The sequence below is a fragment of the Bacillus rossius genome, chromosome 1 (genome assembly GCF_032445375.1).
Source record: "Bacillus rossius redtenbacheri isolate Brsri chromosome 1, Brsri_v3, whole genome shotgun sequence".
Taxonomy (NCBI): Eukaryota; Metazoa; Arthropoda; class Insecta; order Phasmatodea; family Bacillidae; genus Bacillus; species Bacillus rossius.
In genome coordinates, this window is record NC_086330.1 from 172,621,391 (window position 1) to 172,636,020 (window position 14,630).

The following is a 14,630-nucleotide window of genomic DNA, read 5'->3' on the forward strand; positions in this document are numbered from 1 at the left end:
GACTCAAACATAAGATTAATGTTAAAAATTATATGACTATGTAAACACAGTTATTTATATTTACTCATGCTTTTTAAATCACCGCATACAATTTTTCTTCTCTATTTTCGTACAAATATTGGCACGAAAAAAATTACTGTCCAGTTTTTTATCAATACGCACTTAGTTAAACGGTATTATTTTAATGTCAATAATTAGTTTTTCAAATTAAAACAATCACGAAAACTAAATACATGCGAAACAAGTTTATTCCAATATATTATCTTAAGTGATTTGTAAAATTGAAAAACAGGGTATTTATACAATTTTATAAAGACACTTTACATTTTATATCCGTTTATCCTGGTGCCTTAAACCAAAAATTTCGATAAATTAAAAAAATAGATTTAAGGATAACTGTTATTTAGAAGATAATTAGAGTGTAACGCTGTCAGTAACATCTTTCGCAGTGCTTTAAGGATGGAAAGTGGATATTTCACTTTCTGCACTGTCAAAAATTATATATTACAAAAAAATTAAATTACATTTGCTTCTCATGAGAGTTATAACAGCTATTTCATAATTTAAAGTTTCTTTTTCCGTACATGTATACATTTCATGCACCTTAGAAATGCGTATACAAAGCGTGAGAATTTACTCTAAAAATTATAATATTTTATGTTTGATGAAGGCACTATTCCAAAATAAACCAGTCTTACTATTGTTTACATTACTCTTCTATTCGGGCCAAATGAAAGTATTAATTGTTAGGAAAACGTTGTCATGGTTTACAAAGAAACATTATTTTATTATATCTCGTCATTCACTTCCTGTTGTATTCCTATAATATTAAATATTAAAATTTAATTGCCAAATTATACCAAACAATTATATTTTTTAAACGTAGTTTTAGATTGTCATAAAAGTATTGAAAATGTAAAATAATACATATTTGAAAAGAACAACTCTTCTGGAAAGACCTAGAATTTTACGGTATTTTACATTTTTACGAATGGGAAGTGGATATTTTAACCTCCACCTAACCATTTTTCAGCGTTTTTTTATTTCATGCGCGAGTTTCCACCCCTTCTACAGGTAAAAGGATTATCCATTTTTATAAAGCATATGCAGTGCCATCTCACCTGATAAACTGTCAGACAACTCATGGATTTTTTTATAACCGTCACGCATTTGCCCTGCGAGAAAGCACGAATTGCTCACTTTTTTTTTTTTTGTTTTTTCGTCACAAGCTCTGTTGAACTAATTAACTTACGTCTTTATTTTATCCTCTCGCGCTGCGTCCTCATTTATTTTTGGTCATCTGAAAGGTAATGTGGGTTCCACAAAGCGGTATTCCATAGTGAGTGAGAGAGTGTGATGGAGGAGGGGGGAGGAAGGTTATTTTGGGGGGTAGGGTAAAACATGACCAATATTTCCCGTGCAGGAAAATTTTATGTTTAAATGGCATGAGTTAAAAGCAAAGCGTTTCCCAAGAAAACATTTTTTAAGACAATTAATAAGCTATGGTTCTCATCGTTTAAGGGTTCGATTTCCGTTTCATCGCAAATAATTCTAAGGTGTGTGTGTATGTATGGCTACTAAATAACGTTACGTCACAGTATTACAAACATTCAGTGGTTATTATATATATGTAAAATATATTATTTTTAACCACAAAATTTAAAATGTAGAGTATGTTATACTAAATTTTTAGCGAAAGTTTAAAATCACTCCCTTATGATATCGATATTGCGACTCCTGCTGCCTAAAGTTAACTTAAAAAGAAGCATAAATTAATCCCTTAAGAAACTTACTTTCTTAAAATATTTAAAGTATTATATGAATAAATCTAAAATCTATTCCCAAAATTAGTTAACATTGAAATGTATATATAGCACAACGTTCGTTAGACTGTACTGCAGAGACAAAAAATTGTCAGCTTAAATGTATTAGACGCCAATATGAATAAAATGAATTCATGTTTAAATATTAGATTTTGAACCAGCTCAATAAGTTAAGGTTTTTTTAAGGAATTAAATACAGACCTATATTTGTAGTTTAAGAAAAAACACCCGTAAACTTAATTTTATAATATGTTTTTAAAACCATTCAGGTTACTATTGTTTTAATGTATTTATTGGACTGCAACTTTCATTTAAAATTTTTTTAAAAGATAGTGCCACGTTCGTAACGCTTTAAAGAACCCAACAAAATATTCAATAACATTGATACTATGCTATTAGTTAGATTTCAGAATAATACTACCCAATTATTGTAGCCGTTACCATGGTGGAACCATAACAAATTTTGACGTGACAACGTCTAATATATCGATGAACGCCGGCTGCACGCACGAAAAAGTGTCCCGTTACGGTCCCACTACGATGTGTCCCGTAACGCTCATTGTCTTCCGCGGAAACCAGGCACTCGTTAATACATATTTTCCTTTGTTTATCGCGAGGGGCGTTATTATTAATGAATTATAAATAAAATTTCATGCCCGGGGCCACAATTGCATATCATCTTGAGCACTGGAAGACATAAAATATTCTCGACGAATTTTAATCTTGGCCCCAGCGCACCACGAGTGTCTGGGTTGGAGATTAAAGCCAAAATTCTTTCTTAAACTTACAAATACTTTTTTATTAACTGCAAGGGTATTTTTATTAAAATCTACGTTTAATTTCAAAAGAACCAACTTCGTCGTTAAATGTGTAATTGCGAAGAAGCGTAAAACATTCTCGACGATCTTGAAGTTAGTATAAACATGGCGGCCGACTAGCAGCAGACAATATATTTTAAATTTCCCGCCTACCACTATAAAAAATAATCATGGACTACATACGTTTTTAAAACTTCCACAACACAAAACAAAATTTTTATAAATATATATACAACATCTGAAACTATTATATCCAATATTGCCTCGTGGCCGTGTGGTTAGTATCTCTTCCCAAACCCCTTTAAAACAGAAGCCATTTTCTTTACCAGACGATGCCCCCAGCGCTGTTTGTGAGAGGCGCAATAATCAAGAAGAGCGATTCAGTGAAATACCTCGTTGTGACACTGGATCGCTCACTGCGCTTCTCACCGCACTTCTCGTCTGCCACTGCCCGGGCCTACCGCGCATTTAACTCGTTGTCCACCATTCTCCACCCATAGCCAGATCAGGACCGTGTACGCCTCTTCAAGGCATACATTGCCCCAATTCTTCTGTATGCATCCGTAATATTTGCACACGTACCCGACAACTGGCTCCACCCATTAACTACATGCTTTAACAAATTACTCAGGTCAACACTCGGAAAATACAGACATGTAACTAACATACAGCTTCACGCACTCGCAAACACCCAACCTCCAAGAGCACTCATCACACAGTACACATAAATTATTTTTCACAAAACTACACAACACTCGATACCACTCATTCAGAACATTCGACAAAACATCATCACCAGACCTCACTCACACAAACTCATAAGAGGCTATCACCCAGGCAGGCCACCCTGACTGGGCAGAGCACACATTCACGCAAATGGACACCGACCACAGTGCCAATGAAGTGTCTCACTACGGACGCACACCAAAGTGACGTAGTGTAGTGTTTGTACATAATGTAAATATATTTTGTTTTTAATTAAATATTTTCGTGTAACAACCAGTGAACGCGTGTAATATACAACAAAAAATGACAAAGAGCTAAGACTTACATAACCAAGACTGGAGGATTAAATTTTTTTTACGTGACAACGTCTAATAAATCGATGAACGCCGGCTGCACCCATGAAAAAGTGTCCCACTACGAATGTCCCACTACGGATGTTCCTGTTTGCTCATTGTACGCATGCATGGCATCTCTCTTCCACTTGATTGGAACGACCATCGATTTGACTTTTCAATCATATTTTCGTCGTTTGAATTATTAATATTATGTAATTTAAAGTTCGTCCACCGATTTTCATCACAATCGGTACGGTTATTTAAAAGTAATGTTGAATATTAAAATAAGTTTTGAACCAACAATGGTCTTTTACAGTTACACATAATAATTCAAATCACAACCGGGATCTTTTGCACAATGTTTTAAAAAATATTGTAACACCTTATAAATAAGTTTGGTGTATTTGGGATGCGTATTTGTTATAAAATAGAGTAATTAAAACGAAATAATATTATTCCCCTACCGTGAATAAAATTTTTATAGAGGTATATAATTATAACATCTGAAACTATTTATGTTCAAATATGGCCTCGTGGCTGAGCGGTCAGCGGCACTAATTTCTAATGATAAGGTGGTCGGTTCGAATCCCGGCAAGTGCGAAAATTATTTTAAACTTGTAAAATTAATACGGCGCACGTAACATTTCAAAAGTAATAAATATATTTGAATTATGAATGCAAATAAAAGTAAATTTATTAATTAAATTGTACATTTCATTTCACTCCTTTGTATCCATACAAAATAGTGATAATTCAATAAAAATGATTCAAGTTTATTCATAAAAGTATGCATTGGTAGATTTTATCATACAAAAGAGAGAAAAATTAAAAAAAAAATTGTTCCTCAAATAATATAATATTTTTAATGCCTAAATGGTTTGGTTGCAAAAACCTATTACGGCTCAGTCTCAGGCCGAATAAGATATTTCCTTTTCTTCTGGATCAATAATTTCATCAATGTCTTGTTATGACGTTGTCACGTTAAACTATCGTCCGTAAACCGACTTTACAGACAACCAATTTTTTATATTTCTGTAAATAAATTCAAACATATCTACGCATAATGTAAATAACATGTAAATCTTTAAATAATTTTAAAACTAGACAAAAGAGCACAGTGTGCTGGAATGTCTTATTCACCATGTACAAAAAGATGCAAAGTGTAAATATTGTGACCAATAATACTGTCCGATACGATACGATACGACTACCAATCCAATGGTTGACGGATTGAATCACCCCCGCTGCGATATTTTCATTTTTGTACGTGTAAAAATAAATACTGTGCACGCAACACTACAAAAGAAATAAACATATTTCAATTAATGAGTGCAAATAAAAGTAAATTTATCAATTAAATTGTAGATTTCATTTCACTCCTTCTTTCTATCCATACAAAATAATGATAATTGAATAAAAATGATTCAATTTCATTCATAAAAGTATTCAGAGGTAGATTTTATCATACAAAAGAAAGAAAAATTAAAAAAAAATACTTCTTCAAAGAATAACATATTTTTAATGCCTAAATGGTTTGGTTGCAAAAACCTATTACGGCTCAGTCTCTGGCCGATTTGGATATTTCATTTTCTTCTGGATCAATCATTTTATCAATGTTTTGTTATGACGTTGTCATGTTAAACTATCGTCCATAAACCGACTTTACAGACAACCAATTTTTTTTATTTAGTTTTTCGTTTCATGATCCAAAGACCCCAAAACCATCAACACAAAGTTTTAAAAGTTTATAAGTTTATATATATGTATATCACAATTTTGTAGACACGATAACTGCCAAACTGATAGACAAAATCTAGTAGTGGTAAATGTCTGTTGAGTTCGTTAATGGACAATATCCGACCAAAGGCGTATAACTGTTGAAGGAATTTTGAAAAACAGAAAAATCGCTGTAACACTCCTAATATGGAAATCATAGCATCTGTTTGGACGTATTATTACTCGTAGGGGTATTATCAAAAATTTTGTCTTAATAAATTTATGATACGAGCAACCATAGCTGCAAGGGGTTAAAAAAAGGATCGAAGGACATAAATAATCATAGCAGCCTTCGTAAGCACAAAATCTAATTCGTACATATTATAAGCTAAGCTTATGATTTTTCTATAAAACGTTTGACTGAAAAAAAATTTGATCTAAAACTTGTGTCTAAATAAAATTATGATAAGACCAACCATTGTTGCAGGGAAATGAAAAAAAAAAGGGTTTTTATTTAAAAACAAATTTACATTACACTTTTTAATACTTTATTTTTTATTGTAAAACCTTAAGTTATTATCTACTCCTTTCTTCTGAAATATTTTATATTACGACCAACTATTACTGAAAGGGGTGTATGAAACAGGAGTTCAATGACGAAAGTTTCAATACTACCTCAGTGAGCACTCTATCAAATCCGTTCAATTGGGTTCTAAATTTTAAATATTATCTCCGAATAGAATCATCCAAACTTACAATATTTTCTTTACTCATCATTTAAAATTTATGCCACTTAAACTAAGCATAAGGGGCTAGAGAGCGGTATCACAAGCAACACCACTGCCATAACATCACAGAGGTTTGTCAACATCACCTCCATAAAACGTACGTCACTGCTATAATACACATTATCCAAGATAAGAGAATTAGGCCAGCAAAACTATCAGCACCAAATACCACAGTGGCCACTCCCACAGGTTCAATATATAAAAAATATCACGCACCATTAAAATTCTTTAAATAAATAAATAAATATCCCTAAAGGGCCATATTATTTATTTTCTCACTAAGAGCACCGTTCACTTCCATTTGGTATGAGAAAAACATTTCATCACTCTACTATTGGTTATGTATCAATTAGCTGTATTAAACCATTATGGCTACTTATATCATTCGAGTACTCATAAGGAAGGGACTACTATTAATAAACTGACTCTCGATATAGACTTAGCCGGGCATAAGCGAAACAAGGTAATAACTATAGTATATAATTGGCTGAGTTCCAATATGAATTAAAATAATATTGTTGATTTATAAACGTCAGATGCTCTAATAAGCCATCAATTAATAAAGGCCTACAGTTAATTACCTCATCACATGATAAATTGTGTAAGTTCATTTGCCAAACAATGCGACCTGTGTAAACCACATTCCTTCTAAATTGTCACCGACCTGCACAAAGACTAAACATTTCGGTTGGGGACATTTACTTTGTATCTATTAGAATCATTTCGACAGTGCACAAAAAAATAAGTCACAGCCCTTCCAACAGTAAAATTTCAGCAACACGATTAAACATAAAAAGATTCGAGGCTGTCTTTAAAGCATTAAACCGCTCGTTCAATATGGGACTTAAATCACTTAAAGCAATCACTTACTTGTTCGCCCAGGTACACAGGTTTTAAATAAAATGGCAGCGACCACAACTATGCACCTCCTACATGGCCACTCATTTTTCAAAGCAACACGAAACCCAGGAACACAGTAGTATAGGTTACTTCTCGCACGAAAACTTACAGTAATCCCACCTCAGAATTAATGGCTTCGTCGAAAAAAGTAATATAGCTTACTCCATATTATTCGTGAAACACGAAGTTTCTCTCTTATATTGAACGCATATAAAATACCAAATCTTCAAAAACGCTAAAATCTCGGTCGTCGCCATGACGAGTAAATTTTCATTAAAATTTCACAAAATACAATTTCAAGCAGTACATCACCTATCTCACCCAGATCACAACAACCTTGTTCCTTCGTCTCTCAGTCATGTCTCTCGGTTAACACGACAAAAGAACATCACGCCAGGTGCAACCCTGAAAAAAAAAAAAAATTTCCTGACAATACGAACCTGCAACAACCAAAATACCTACTCCAAATATAAAGTCAGAAAAGGCGCACCGCGAGTGCCAACCCCGCAGTGACCTCCTACCGGAACACTAGGAAATAAAACACATGGGAAATACATGATCGCACAGCTAGAATGCGCGCAAGATCACATATGCGAATGGGCACGGAAAAAAACAGACAAACCAACACCAAATGTGGCACTCCAAAGGCGTGTCACATCCGTGAAAACATATGATTAAATTAAAAAAAAACTTCCTTGGTATCAAGTTTGTCAAAATTAGTCTTAACCATTTAAATCGTACCTTAAAATTTGTCCAAAAAATTTTTATACGGCCACAAGTTAGTGCAATGGATGAATAATATTTTTTAAAGGTCAAAAATTATTACATGCCTAACTTTGTAGGCATACTTTGAAATTCGTTATGACATTCAATGTAATATGCATTAAGTAAATAATATTCGAAAAAATTTCGTTGAATTTATTATTAGAAAAAAAATTAATCGATCACTTTTAAATATTTACGAACATAAAGGATGTTATGTACATAAAGTTCTTAAGATGTTCCAGGAGTTCATAGAAGTAACATAATATTTCCATAAGAAATAGGTAATTCGAAATCTACCTACGACTGTAGGCTGTGGAAAAGTGATCATATCTAACACAATTTTAATAGCAAATAAACTATAGGTAATTATAGGTATGATAATATCTTGTAATAATTATCAGAATTTACTAAGTTAATTCGATTATAGTTTCATAGAAAGTGATAAGCACGCACCAGGTATAGCCCCGGTAACCACGTTGATGGGCGCGCACCAGGTATCGTCCCGGCCACTACGCTGATGGGCGCGCACCAGGTATAGTCCAGTCCACCACAATGATGGGTTCACATCAGATATAGTCCAGACTATCACGTTGATGGGGCCACATCAGATATAGCCCCCGCTACCACGCTGATGCGAGCACATTATGTATAGTCCTGGCCACCACGCTGAAGGGAGCGCACCAGGTACAGCTCATAATATCACACAGATGGGCGCGCACCAGTTATGGCCCAGGCTACCATGCTTATGGGTGCGTATCAGAAATAGCCCTGGTAACCTGACTGATCGGTGCGCACCAGGTATATCTCTTTCCACCACGCTGATGGCCCTGCAACATTAATAGTCCTCGCTACCTCTGCTGATGGGCGCGCACCAGTTGTGTCTCCGGCAGTCTCGCTGACGGGCACGCACAAGGTATAGCAGAGGCCACCACGTTGTTGGGCGCGCACCAGTTATATCCCTGGCAACCTCGCTGATGGGCGCGCACCAGTTGTGTCTCCGGCAGTCTCGTTGACGGGCACGCACAAGGTATAGCAGAGGCCACCACGCTGATGGGCGCGCACCAGTTATATCCCTGGCAACCTCGCTGATGGGCGCGCACCAGTTGTGTCTCCGGCAGTCTCGTTGACGGGCACGCACAAGGTATAGCAGAGGCCACCACGTTGTTGGGCGCGCACCAGTTATATCCCTGGCAACCTCGCTGATGGGCGCGCACCAGTTGTGTCTCCGGCAGTCTCGTTGACGGGCACGCACAAGGTATAGCAGAGGCCACCACGCTGATGGGCGCGCACCAGTTATATCCCTGGCAACCTCGCTGATGGGCGCGCACCAGTTGTGTCTCCGGCAGTCTCGTTGACGGGCACGCACAAGGTATAGCAGAGGCCACCACGTTGTTGGGCGCGCACCAGTTATATCCCTGGCAACCTCGCTGATGGGCGCGCACCAGTTGTGTCTCCGGCAGTCTCGTTGACGGGCACGCACAAGGTATAGCAGAGGCCACTACGCTGATGGGCGCGCACCAGTTATATCCCTGGCAACCTCACTGATGGGCGCGCACCAGTTGTGTCTCCGGCAGTCTCGCTGACGGGCACGCACCAGATATAGCCCTGGCATCCTCGCTGATGGGCGCGTACCAATTATATCACCAGCAACTTCGCTGATGGGTGTGCACCAGGTATAGACCCAGCCACCACGCTGATGGGCACGCAACTTATATACTCTGGCTACATCGCTGATCGGTGCGCACCAGGTTTAACCCAGGCCACCAAGTTGATGGGGCGCACCATATATAGCACTGGCAACCTCGAAGATAGGCAGGCGCCAGTTACAGCCCCGGAAACCACGTTGATGGGCGTGCACCAGATATAGCCCCAGCTATTTCTCTGATGAGCACGCACCAGATATAGTCCATTCGACCACGCTGATGGGCGTGCACAATGTATAAACCTGGCTACCTCGCTGATGGGTGGGCACCATTTGTATCCCTGGTCACCACGCTAATGAACACGCATCAGATATAGCTTTGGCAACAACGCTGATGGGCGCACACCAAGACATATTTTTAGCAGTTTCCCCAAAAATGTATATTGTTCTTTAATTTATCACGCACGTCAATATTTTTATAATTCTCCGTAAAATTTTGTGGTCTCTTTTCATTATAAGTTTATTTGCAAAATGAGAACAAATGAATGCTTTTTTTTTTATCTTAATATATATAAATCCAGTTTCCTGATGTTTATTTCCAGTGAACTCTTCACCAAGTCAACCGATTTCGATGAAAATGGACATTTATGTTTAATTTTTTTCCAAAAGTTTTTATTTTGATTAATGGTCTTAATAATTTATAATTAATAATAAACTGATTATCAATGTTGATTGGTGTTTAAGCTCGGGAAACAGTGGGTACTTCGTCTCCATTACAAAGTTGCGTGCTCGAGAGTCGGGAAACCATCGGTGCTATTCATTTTTTCTTCGGTACATTACAGAGCATTGTATTAAGTTTTTGTCAAAATTAAATAATTGTCATTTTATTTCATTTATTATAACTGTAAATAAGTGTTTTGGTCTCATTTTCCCCCCAATTAATACAACCGTGCGAAGCCGGGTCGGACAGCTAGTTGAATTTATATGTTTACACATGTCTGGCGAGTACAGAAAGTCTCGTTTTTTTAACTACTCACATATTTCTCTTGTCGTGTATAGAAAAAGTTCATGTTGTGTTTAAATATTTATTATTCGTTTTCAATATCCTAACTTTTATTTTTTTTAATATATAGTCTATATTTTCCTCCTCAACTAGTTATATTTTTTAATGCTATTTAGCAACGTAAGTTTTAAGTTTACGGGATATAAAAACATAAATATTTTCATTTTTAAATTTATTTTAATTTTGATTTGAATAAGGACGTTATTATTATATTATTATTTTTATCAATGTTTTAATAACCCTGATACAAGAATCGCAATAACCTACAAAAAGATATCATATTTAAGATATGAGATAACAAAAAATATTATTTCTTCTTTAAATCTTTGTTTTATTTCACGTGTATTTTATTTTTAGTTATTTGAAACAACTATGTATGACAATTTATAACAATATATCAATTTTAATCATGGTATAATATTCAATTCAAACAAACAGAATATTAGTAATAAAATATTTAAAAAATTGTATCACTTGCACAACAATTATACTCCATTTTAGTACAAAAATATAAAAGTTACATTAAATTTATGCACGATTCTATATCATGCTAAAAGTAATCTATACTAATATTATAAAGCTGAAGAGTTTGTTTGTTTGTTCGTTTGTTTGAACGCGCTAATATCAGGAACCACTGGTCCGATTTGAAAATTCTTTCACTATTGGATAGTACATTTATCGAGGAAGGCTATAGGCTATATTATATTATCAATAACATTAGGGATCCTTACTAAAAGTCCAATTTAGAATCAAATGCGTTGGAGGGGGTCAGATACAACATGCAGTACACGTACGAAGTGTGTGTTGACAATGCCGCAGGCGCTAGAAGTTTATTTCCTATTGCCTATTAACATTGTTGCCACGCACCAGATGCCTTATCATTCTTAATTTTTCCATACAAGTAAAAACACCCGTGTGATATTAACAACGAAGCAATCAGTACCTCATAAGAGTTCAATTAGTATTTAAATACTTTTTATCACTTTAAATCGCAAACCTAAACTATGATTTTTTTCCTCTCTCTGTGTTTAACTTGTTTTTTTGTTGCCCTTTTTTTCAAGTAGGTATATATATTTTACAGACTTGAAACTTCACAGTAATGTTCCTTATGTTACGCAGAATGACATTTTCCGAAAATTAGATCCCATGGGTGGTTAAAACTAGGCAACAGTGGGTACTTTGTCTGCATGAGAACAAGATTTTGCATTGTTCATGTCTTCTGCGTCTCCATGGCAACGGGCATCGCGGGGCAGTGGCGTACCCACAAGGAGGGGCATGTATAATGAGCGGCGCAAGAGTGATCTGCCTGTAGACTGCCGTAGCGAAGTACGGGTACATCAGTTGTACGTTGCGTGCACGAGTCGGGAAACCATCGGTGGTATTCATTTTCTCTCCGGTACATTATGCAGCATTGTAATAAATTTTAAATGAATTTTTTTTTATTTATCATTACTGTAAATGGGAGATGTGGCTTACTTTTTTTTCATTAGTATAGCCGTACGAAGCCGGGTCGGGCAGCTTGTATTTACATAAACCTTTATATTGTTCACTGGCCACTATATTAATAGCACAAAATAGCTTAAAATTGGCATTAAATATCGATTTATTGTCCACCTTTCATGTTATGTTTTGTGCTAAAGAAAGAAGGTTTTGTGTAAAGAAGACTAAATATTTTACATAGTACAGCAATACAGCTTTATTGTGTTCCTTATTAAGATGTTGGGAACGAATTTACTTCGCTTAAATTCACATGGTTTGCTTTAATCCACTCTGATGCACTATCATAATTTATGAAGTCTTAAAAATACTTAAATTCTTCAACTATTTAAAATAACAATTATTTCTATAAATGTATATATTTTTATAATCAGTATTAAATATATTTTAAAAACTAACTTAGTTAATTTTATTTCATCGTATAAGCCCATATTTTCCAAACGTTATCACACTGATTTTATGTCACACTCAGTTTATCTTTTCATTTTTTAAATTAACAAGCTTAGCTTGGTGACAAAAGTTGTAAAGATTTGTAACCTTAAATAGTTTTTTTTTATTTTTTTCACTACTTTTAGGTTTATTTTGCTGTGACAATTTGTAACTTGATGTACGTGTGCCAAGGTCCAGAATTAAAAATTAGTTATATGTATTATTCCTTTTTTTTATTAAAATTAAAAGCCAATAAAAATGTTGAAGTATGTATTCCCATATATGTATTACTAATAAAGATTTAAATCAATACTAATATTATAAATGCGAAAGTAACTCTGTCTGTCTGTCTGTCTGTTTGTTACCTTTTCCCGGCTGAACGGCTGAACGGATCGTAATAAAATTTGGCAAGGAGATAGAATATATCCTGGGGATGGACATAGGCTATCTTTTGTCTAAAAAAATAATCTTTAAATGGGTTAAAAAAATATATCTTAATTTTATGTAATGTGTATCATAGAGATATACAAACTGTTAGTGTCATTCCTCTATGCCTGCCGTGCAATAGCTTTCAAGCCATTACGTCACGTTTTTCTATTGTAAGGAACTAAGTAGAGAGTAAGAAAAAAATAATGATCTTGACAGTTTGTAGTGTCGCCATATTTGTTTCAATTCTCAATACCGTTTTTGTATATTACAATTTAAATTGTAGGAAAAAAATCATGCTTCATAAACACATAAATAGTGATTGTGTGTCATTTTTCTATGTCCACGAGGTCTTGCCGCGTTAATTTTCTCCTTCGGGCGAACCCGTCCGCTTGGTTAAATAAACAGCTTTTATCGTTGAATGATTTCATGATTTATTTCATGAAAATCTGCTCTCATAAAAAAGTAAGTTTTATAGACATTCAATAGGTGTCTCTCTCTCTCGCTCTCTCTGAAGATCAATCTATAAATCGTTACAAATTTATTTCCTTTATTTTTTTAGTTTGATTTGATACAATATGATTTCACTAAAAATCAATTTCTACCCCTTCCTATTTTCATTTCCACATTACGAAGTTTCACTTCTTCCGCGCGGTGGGACTCCACGCAATATTTTTGCATGCAATTAAAAACTATTTTTTAATGATGCCAAAGAAGTATAACTTCTCATGCGCGTACCTAAGTACACGCACCCATTATTTTATTTTATTTCTTCTATATATATTTTTTTCTCTCTACCTAGGGCACTCATAATTCTTTTGAATTTCACGTGTATGTTTTCAATGTCATTCGAGTTGTCCAATTTTTATTGTCAAATTAGTCATTATTTATACTTTGTTTCATTTTGTAAACATACGTATTTTAGGTATTATGACAAATAAAAAAAAAATTGGTTACACTAACATTGTTAGGTTTTTATTGTGTGGATAGTTTGAAGTTTAATATTATGTAAGTATATAAATTCTTAAACTTATAAATTTCTTCGAAATTTATTCATAGGTTGGCAGGGCCTAATTATATTTTATTTGTCAATATTGTAATTTTTTTACAGTACCTACCTACTTATTTGCAAGGAATTTGGTTTAGTGTTTATAATTTATCTGCTAAGCGTCAAGAGTCTGAGCGCTGCCGAGACCGAAGACCAGAAATATTTATCAATTATGTAATATATTGTTGAAAAATTTGAATTTTACTATATCAGGAAAGTTGATTTTTTTTATTAATTAGAATAGTTACGTGTAATTGCCATCTTCCTTTATTTCATATTAAACGTTATGTTTGGTTGAATGTGAGATAATTTTATTTATGTATGTTTTAATTTCATTTAATTTCTTATATATATTCTTACCTACCTACTTCTATTAAATTTCAGGCAAATGTTAACATTGTCATTCCAGTTGTATAAATTTTTTTGTCAAATTAGTTGTTATTTATACTTTTTGTTTCATTTTGGACTATGTTTTTTTTTTTTTTTACTTAATTCAAAGATTTGTGGGGTGTACAGGGAGTGATATCTCTATTAATTTCTATACTCCTTTGGATAAGCGGAATATTGCCACCACAGTTTTACATATAAACAAATCCTACAAATGTTTTAAACATTATGACAAATAAAAAATAGTTTCAAAAACGTCCTTTCTTT